Source organism: Balaenoptera ricei, chromosome 1, assembly GCF_028023285.1.
Source record: "Balaenoptera ricei isolate mBalRic1 chromosome 1, mBalRic1.hap2, whole genome shotgun sequence".
Taxonomy (NCBI): Eukaryota; Metazoa; Chordata; class Mammalia; order Artiodactyla; family Balaenopteridae; genus Balaenoptera; species Balaenoptera ricei.
In genome coordinates, this window is record NC_082639.1 from 52,706,539 (window position 1) to 52,714,792 (window position 8,254).

Here is an 8,254-nt window from a genome sequence, read left to right on the forward strand (position 1 = left end):
GGGTGTGGAGAAAAGGGAACCCTCTTGCACTGTTGGTAGGAATGTAAATTGATACAGTCACTCTGGAGAACAGTATGGAGGTTCCTTAAAAAACTAAAAATAGAATTACTATATGACCCAGCAATCCCACTACTGGGCATATACCCAGAGAAAACCATAATTCAAAAAGACACATGCACCCCAATGTTCATTGCAGCACTATTTACAATAGCCAGGTCATGGAAGCAGCCTAAATGCCCATCAACAGACGAATGGATAAAGAAGATGTGGTACATGTATACAATGGAATATTACTCAGCCATAAAAAGGAACTAAATGGGGTCATTTGTGGAGACGTGGATGGACCTAAAGTCTGTCATGCAGAGTGAAGTAAGTCAGAAAGAGAAAAACAAATATCGTATATTAACGCATATATGTGGACTCTAGAAACATGGTACAGATGTACCAGTTTGCAAGGCCGAAATAGAGACACAGATGTAGAGAACAAACGTATGGGCACAAAGGCGGGAAAGTGGGGGGAGGGGGGTGGTGGGATGAATTGGGAGATTGGGATTGACATGTATACATCAATATGTATAAAATAGGTAACTAAAAAAACCTGCTATATAAAAAATAAATAAAATTCTAAATAAATAGGATAAAATTCAACAAAAACTTTACTAGCCTTATAAATGGATTAATAAGATTTGAAGCCGAACTTAAAAGCTTAAAGAAGAATTCGAGTTTTCAATTTGTAACTTTAATTTAAAAAATTAATTTAAAAAACCAAACTAAGCCTCTGATTAATCTTTCTATGCACTAAAACTTCCCTTGAGAATGCCAAAAAAACTCCTAGCAACAGAGATGAGGAAACTGTGGCAGGCAGTTACTAAGTGGCAGAGCTGGGATCCGGAGTCTGCCAGCTGCAAAAACTTTTAAGCTTTTATCATCACTCTTCATCGTCTTCTCTTGACAAATAATTAGACAACAGTAACATACAATTAATATAAAGACTTGAAGGGTTCATTCTTTCTCCCATGTCCTGCAATGCCTCAGGGTTATAATTATATCATTATCCCACAGTGCAGAGTGAGGTGGAGTAGGTGTTTAAGGATTGGACTGAATTAGTATGACTTTAATTATAACATACCCTGGAAATGGCTTTTCTTACTAAATCCCTCATGTTGGCATGTGTATATATACACATTGCCAGTTTCTCATAAAAGTAGAGTATAAACAGAGAGAAGAAATCCAATAACCTATGGCTGATTATTTAAACTATAAGTATGCTTGCTTTATAGGTAAACTGGAGTTTCCTGTCCTCAAGCTTTTTCCTTAGATTGGTTCTGTGTGTACCTAGGAAGAGGGATTGCATGGAGGGACGTTCCCCTTCAAGTATTCTAATGAAAAACAAAATCCAAATCTCCAAACAGATAAGATAGCATAATTCTCATTAGCCGCCAAGGCTATTGAAGGTCGTTCAGAACACTCAGCCTATTATCAGGGACTGTACTCTAAAGAGCCTCCTAAAATTTCTTGCAGAACTGTTTTAGATTTCTCTATTAGCTTCTTCAGTACCAATGGTCTCCCATTGTCTCTGCATTTTCTGTTAACAAGAAGGAAGGCCAGTAATGGTTGTTGAGGGACAGAGTTGGTGGCCTTCCCAACAACTATCTAAGTCCTTCCTCCCTGCTAACAGATGCCCAGCACTGCTCAGGTATCAGACAGGAAGCCCAGGGTCTCTTTGCCAGTGATAGGTATAGAGGTGTACATGGGACCTAGTTTTAGACAATGAGACATAGGAGTAAGACTGCAGTAGTGAGTAGGAGGCTTCTGGGAAAGATTTCTTCCCTGATATGAGGGAGTGCTGTGAGCAAGAGCTCTCCCTGCTGATGAGATGCTGTCCCTTAAACAAGTGATGCTTGGAATTTCAGCAGCCATCTGGAAACTAACGGTAAAAGGTAAAATTCCCACTTAAAGCAACATTTGCCTAGGAGAGATCAAAACTGATGTGTTTTTGTCACAACTTTTTCTAAACAGCAGAACCTGATAAAGGGCAGTGAACTTTGAAGGACCCCAGGAATCAGATCCCTACTGGACAAAACTGAAGACCCTTTGCTGACCAATGAACATCGCCACTGATTTTGACAAATCCTGGACAGCTAATGGATTTACTCTGCTCTGTCCAGAGTACTAGTTTCTATCCTTAGTTAGCCTAACCACCATGAACCGCTCCTTCTCATTTAGCTCTTAAAAACCCCTGACTTCTCTCCTTCAAGAAACGTCTCAGTGAATTTTTTCAAGGATCTATGACCCCTTGACTATTAATTTAATAAACTGGCATTTTAAAACAAACAAACAAACAAACAAAACCTACGGTCTGGTTTTATTCGCTACATGAGCATAGGGAAGCACAGGATTCTCCAGCTCTGTCACCTCGTGATGGTGCTGAATTGACCCTAAAACCTCCCACCACTACTAGACCTCTTGCTAAGTGAAACTCAAGTATCCTATATCATGCCAGATATCCGCAAATTACAGCCCATGAGCCAATAAATAAAGCTTTATTGGAACACAGCCATGCTCCAGTGTTCATGTATTGTCTTTGGCTACTTTCGTGCTGTACCTGCAGAGGTGAGTGGTTACAACAGAGACAGCATGACCTGCAAAGCCTAAACTATTTACTAGCTGGCCCTTAGCAGAAAAAGTTTGCTAACCTCAGTTTTAAGTACTACTAGGTGAATTTTCTGTCACATCATATTGAAAGCATGGTGGAAATGATACAGGTATATTTTGGCTATTTCTTCCATTTCCCGGGTCCTCCCAGTAAACTCCCAGTAAGATTATTCCTGCATGCACTGCCTGGTGGGCCATAGACAGGATCCAATACCTACTTAATCTACAGTCTGTACAACTGACCTTACCACTGTCCAGTGGCCCCAGCTCTTTTTCAAGTCTGTGGCTAAGCCACGCTCTGTCCCAATATGAATAGCACACATGTAGTCTGGAACATTCTTAGAACAGTTTCCTTCCCCTTGGCTACCTTCTGTTCATCTTTTCTGGCTTAGCTCAAAGGTCATTCCCTCAAGAAAAGATTCCCTGACCCACCAAATAGGTCATGTCCTATTTTACGGTCTCATGGGATGCTAAATTTCTCTATCAGAGCACTTATCAAAAATTGTAATAAGGCCTATGTTGTGCAATTAGTTTTTATTCTCTCCCTTCCTTTTTAGAATAAAAGCTCTGTAAGTGCAGGGGCTATCTGTCTTGTTTTTCTTTATCCTCAGTGCCTAGAACTTTACCTTATGTGTAAAACACACAAAATAGATATTAACAGAGGAATGAGGAATAAGTGCATGGAACAAATAGTACCAACCGTATTTTGAACCATGTGAAGTCCTATGTCCTTTACTAGACCATGTCTATCTTTCAGAAATATAGAAATGACTCCAATGTGTTAGGCTGATGTGTTATTATATGAGTCTGAGAGTGTCCTGATAAGTGTGCCAAGATCTGGCACCATGGCCACCCAACCTGGCTAGCACGTTCCTCATTTTTCTAATATGACATGTCAGTTGCCTAATCCATCCACCAGGTGCTCTTGCACTTGTGTACGTCAACCTCTGCTTACCTACAGAGGGAGCTGTGCCCCTCACCAGCTACGTGCCCTTAACTGGCTACTTGACCTTCCTTTTCTTACCTGTAAAATGAGGACATGGTACATAGATTAGAGATTTCCCTTCCCACTGTGAAGAGGATGTGTGAATTTCTGCCTAAACTTAGACACCATCACAGAAATAAAGAGGAAGAGGGGAAACACCTTGAGAAGGAAAACGTGGTCCCGATAGTCTTAATAGCAGAATCCACAGGATATTTACCTGGGACAGTTTTAAACTCAGAGACTGCATTACCTTTCTTTTATCTTTTCTTTTCTTTTTAAGAAACTGTTTTCTGCTAATCTTATTTCCATTCTGTTTAAAGCCTGGGGAAGAACAGCTTAAGACCACTCCGTGGTTGTTCCTACCCTTTCAGTGGCCTGAGCAGTGGGAGCTGCAGACCAGTCCTCAGTGGCGGGCTGAGGGCTCCCGTCTTGTGCAGGAACTTCTGGGCAGGCACAGAGGCACCGGCGCCTTCAGACCCGTCTGCGACCGCGGGTAGAACACAGTGAACTTGGGAGCTGCAGCAGTCCATTCACCCCGATGCTCCTCCTTGGCCATGGCCTTCTCAGCATGGCCTGCTCTTCCTTTTCAGTCTCTCCAGCACCTCTGTAGAAGCAGAGATCAGGCGGGACCTCCCACGGGTGTGCACACGGGATGGTACCACGCATGTGCAGAACTTCCTGGGCCAGGATCCACCACCTCAGACCCACTGAGTGCACTCCCTTGTTGCTGCAAGGATGGCAGCGTCCACAGGGCGCAGAGGAGAGTCTGTGTTACAGGGAGCTGTGGTTGGTGGGTTAACGTACAACACCTCTGTGAGAGGCTGGTCGCCAGCCCTGGGGTCAGTAACCCCCAGAAGACGCGGCCCCTGGAAGGCTGCCTGGATCTGGTTAGTGAAGTTTCCAGGGGTGAAGCGGGCAGCAATAGGAGTGGCTCCAGTGACAGCAGCAAACTTCAGCACAGCCCTCTGGCCAGTGTTCCTGGAAGATATGACACTGATCAGTCAGTTTTTAAATGGTAGCAATGGCACAAGCCATCTGCAGAAGCTTCTCCCAGGTCCCCTTCAGATCTATAATGTAGATGCCATCACTTTTCCTTTAGGAGATGTATTGTTCCATTTGGAAGTCAAGGTTGGTGCCACCTAAATGGGCTCCTGCTGCTTGGAATTTGAGGACATCCTCCTCCTTCATCTGTGGGACATCAAGTGTTCTAAACTTTGTGAACGTTTCCCTTTAAGTTACAATGAGAACCCAAGACAATGCTGTATGGACTCCTCTCTGGGTAAGTGAGGAAAGGCTGCATTACCTTTCATTGGCAAGTCTGAAGTTTTCTTCATCCATCAACAAGCATGGGATCTTGAGAGCAAAATGGATTCAGAAGGAAAATGTCACTTTCAGTTATAACATCAAGTTTCATTGAGCCTAAACCAAAGTTTCAGTCTCACTCCCAATTTAAAATTTCTGCTTTTCCCAACATCCCCTGATTTGCAACCCTCAACATAGCCCTGAGTCATGGGCAGGAATCTTCAGCGGGGAGTGAGAAGTGTATGTCTGGGTGTATTCTCCTCACTTCTACTGGATCTCCAGATTTGGGGTAAAAGGGAGGGGAAGAGGAAGAAGAGAGAGAAACATCCTTTCCTAGTGCTGCTGTTAATGTTTTATGTTTCCCTCGGCTACTCCTGCCTGTCTCTAGAGGCTTCCATACGCTGGTCTTTGGCCAGTTGCTTGTGGATTACTTGGAGGCACCCTGAGGACCTACACACTGTGCAGCCCCTGACATTCATGTGAGTGACACACAATCCAGCTGATATCTTGCCCTCCTTCACTCTCAGCTTTTGCAATCACCTTACTGCCATTTTCTGCTGGGACGACCTTCAAGGAGCTTTAAATCCAGTTACCTTCAAAATATCCTCTGGGCCCGTAGAAAACTCAGGCATCCCTTCCATGCTGAATGGTGGCGTCACTGCTCCTCTGTGGCTTTTTCTCCTTACCCTGCTGTTGCCAACTGCTCCTCTGGCTCCCACCTTCAGGGTGCTCAGACAAGCCATGCTGGGCTCACATATGCCCCCACCTATAGGGAAGGGATCATGTGTCAAAATCCCAAGAACTTTCTCACTCTCCTCTGCTTGAGAGGCAGCACCTTCATGGGCCTGAGACTGTCTATAACTCAGCCAGCATCCAGAGAGGAGTGAGAAGCCAGGTTCCCCTTCTTGCAGGCAGCCCCAATTTCTTGGAGTGGTTCTCTTAGAGCTAGTCTCATCTGACCTGAGAAGTGAGTAACTCATGGGGAATGGAGGAGTGATGACACAACAGTTCATATGCAGCCAACAACTCATTAGTAAGAAGTTCCTACTTAAGCAAACTGAATTTGAGTTTCTTACCTTTTCTTATGTAGGTGGTGGGGTATTGCAAGGCTATCTGGTCTACCTTTTAATAATGTCTGTATATGTACCTAGCATCTCCATTTTAGAATGTGAGAGTTATTTCAGCTTTGCAGCTGTAGCCCAAAGTCCATGACAAGAAGAGCCCCATTTAACATCCTGTTAAATAAATTTAAATATATATAATATTTTACCAAATTTGGATCATATATTTTATAACTTCCTTTTTCTTACTTAAAGATGTATTGCAAAATTTCCCTTGTTACTAAACATGCTCTGAAATGTTATTTTTAATACCTGTGAGAGGGAGACAAATAATCTCTCACAGCATCAGTAGTATTCAGGCTGGGTCTAAAAGGGTGAGTCATAGTTTTCTAGGGAGAGAAAAGGGAAACCTCATATGAAAAGATATAGAATCAAGAAAGAACATCAAATGTTTTGGGATCTGGGAGGAAGAGGAAGGGACTTGATCTACACAATCCTGTGAAATTAGAGGGTAAATACTTATTACTGCTATGATTACTATTACTATTATGATTCATTTTATTTTCAGAAGAGGAAACTGAGGCTTAGAGTAAGAGATCTGTCAGTGGTAAAGCCAGAATTCAAAGTTAAGACTTCTGGAACCTAAGAGGAAACTGAATGTAAGAAGGAAAGTTAGAAATCAAGGAGCCCAAAGTCATGACAAGGAGAAGGGGTACACTAGAAGTGAGAGGGTGAGAAGGGAAGGAAAACCCTCTCTCCGTTTCCAATTCAATCCCCTTTGTTCTCAGAGAGGCCTGGGAAGTTGACCACCAACTTCCTTCATCTGATGAGTAAAGTGTAATAAATGTATGCTTTTCCTTTTTGTACAAATGTGAAGTCATTTCCAAAATTAGCCCTGTCCAACTGTTAAAATCCCCAAGTTCCCAAACTCTCTCAACAGGAAACAAGCAGTGGACATCCAGATGTTTCTCCTCCCAGTGTTTGTGTAGTGTTTGCATTTATCTTTTTCTTGTCAAATCATGACTTTATGAAATGCTTTATTATGGTGATTGGTCATATGCACAGAAGTCCTAGGAAGGGGAACTGAGGGCAGCCTGGGTACGGGGTGACACATAGCTCCTTAGCCAATGATCCGTCTTGGAAAACCATTTCTGAGAGCCATACTTCCAGGAAATGCTCAGAGTTAAGGAATTCACCAAGTATGTGACTCACTTGAGACTGCTCCTTTTCTTTATGATGAGAATTAGCACAAGGAACAACCCTGATGAACTGCCCTTTGGAAGTAAGAAGGAGAAGGATCTGCCTGAAAATAACGCAATCTACCAAAGGCTGTGAATACAAAAAGGACATATTCCTGCAGGAAGAGAGGTGAATGGAAGATGGGATGGTAAATAATAAACAGACTATCACCTTGGGTATCATTAGTTATCTCTCACCTTGTGCCAAGGAATGGGCTATAAAACGTCAGAATTTTACGTACACTGCCTCTGCTAATCCTCAGGACAATCCTAAGAAGGAAGTACTATTTTCCTGCCCTGTTTATAGATGAGGAAACTGAAACCCAAGACAGGTTAAGAAACTGAAAATGTTATACAGCTAGTAAGTGGCTGAGCTGGGAATCCAACCTAGGTCTCAGTCCAAAGAGACTATGCATTTGACTCATCATTATATTGTGAGTGCAGTGGACATAATTCTATCATATGAAAAAAAAAGGGGGGGTGGGGATACTTTTTGTTCTGATTCTCCAAGGAGGAGTTGGGATTTTGCCTCAGTTTCTAACAACACCAGAACTGTCTGTTTTTCTCTCTTTTAGTAACATTTTAATGAGGGTCTTTCTCTTCCTTCCTCTATGGCACCTATTTTGCTTAGGCATTGGGGTCACTTTTGATCACTTGTCTTGTTTTTAAGCTGGCATTGTTTCATTCTTTCTTTGAATCCCAAAGAAAGATATGAAAGGCAAACAGCACATACCTGACAGCTCATGGCGATTAGCAATGGAAACAACAAACAAACAAAACAAAACAGCTACAGGATTGGATCCTAGAAGCCTTTCTCCTGCCAGATAACTGGTGACCAAAGTGATCAGACTTTCAACTCATATCACACTGGATTATTTGATCTTTTTTCCTCCTCTTTAATTATGATCTTAACCAAAACTCCATGTTCTTTGTCCCACTATTAAAGTGAGGGAAGGAAGAAAAAACAAAGATAAATATAACCAACTTTATTTGGATCTGCTATGTCTCATTAG

The 8,254-nt window shown here is 42.5% G+C and overlaps 1 pseudogene; it reads right to left on the minus strand.

Moving 5' to 3' along the window:
* Positions 1-3,976: 3,976 nt before the first annotated feature.
* LOC132359545 (small ribosomal subunit protein uS2-like) lies at positions 3,977-7,986 on the minus strand (annotated as a pseudogene).
* Positions 7,987-8,254: the final 268 nt, after the last annotated feature.